The sequence below is a fragment of the Otolemur garnettii genome, unplaced genomic scaffold (genome assembly GCF_000181295.1).
Source record: "Otolemur garnettii isolate 467f Iridium unplaced genomic scaffold, OtoGar3 scaffold00024, whole genome shotgun sequence".
Taxonomy (NCBI): domain Eukaryota; kingdom Metazoa; phylum Chordata; class Mammalia; order Primates; family Galagidae; genus Otolemur; species Otolemur garnettii.
The window spans coordinates 19,442,503-19,443,716 of NW_003852419.1; positions in this window are offsets into that span (position 1 = coordinate 19,442,503).

The window sequence follows — 1,214 nt, forward strand, 5'->3', positions numbered from 1 at the left end:
TTGGGTGGGGTTTCCTGGAAAGTTGTTGTTTTCCTAATTTAGAGACACTGACAATTGGTGCATGAATTCCTTCAACCTTTCTCTTTCTTCCTGCTTGGAATGCAGAAGCAATGCCCGAGGCACAGCAGCCACCTTGTATGAGATCAGCACACTGTAGCAGAGCATGAAGTTAAGAGGAGCCTGAGTACTTGATGACCTATGCAATCTCTGCACCAGCCTGAAGATCAGAAAAACTCCATTTGGGGGCTGGGTGCCGTGGCTCACGCCTATAATCCTAGCACTCTGGGAGGCCGAGGCAGGTGGATTGCTTGAGCTCACAAGTTTGAGACCAGCCTGAGCAAAAGTGAGACCCTACTAAAAGCAAAAGTGAATCTCTACTAAAAATAGAAAATTTGAGGCAAGAGAATTGCTTGAGCTCAAGAGTTGGGAGTTGCTGTGAGCTATGATGCCACAGCACTCTACCCAGGGTGACAGCTGAAGATTTTGTTTCAAAAAAAAAAGAAAAGAAAAGGAAAACTGCGTTTGGTTAAGCTGACCTATTTGACTTTCTTATGCAGCTGAATTCAAGCCTTACCCAGAATAGAGCATTAACATTTCTTACTATATTGTTTCTCTAAATGAAAATTCCTTGTGGTTCATACTAAGTTTTGATTTATGTATATTTGTGGCTATATTTTGGAATCATATATATTCAATGTTCTTAATGCTTTAACGCTTTATTATTAAATGTCTTTTCCATTATATGATGATCTTTTTCATTCTTTTAAGTACTTTTTGTCTTTATTTGGTGTGCAGTAAAAACAAAACTTCTTTTTCTCATGGAAGAGAGTTGAAAGTTTTGATTGTTATTAGTTAGGACTAAATACAGAAAAGAAAAGTCTGTTCTTTAAGTTAATTACCCATTGCTACTGAAAAAATGTGACTTGCACACATGCTTATGGGATACTTATAAGCAAAAGAGAATGGAAACAAGACAAGAAAATGTAAAAAAAAAATATAAAGCCAGGAAATGACGAAACATAATATAAAATGATTGTAGTGAAGACTGTGCTAAAAACAAAGAGAGAGCATCAGTTCAGATTGAAAAGTAAAATTTATTAATACATTGGTTATAAAAGATATACTCACTTTTTTTTTGAGACAGAGCCTCAAGCTGTCGCCCTGGGTAGAGAGCTGTGAGCATCACAGCTCACAGCAACCTCCTGGGCTCAAGC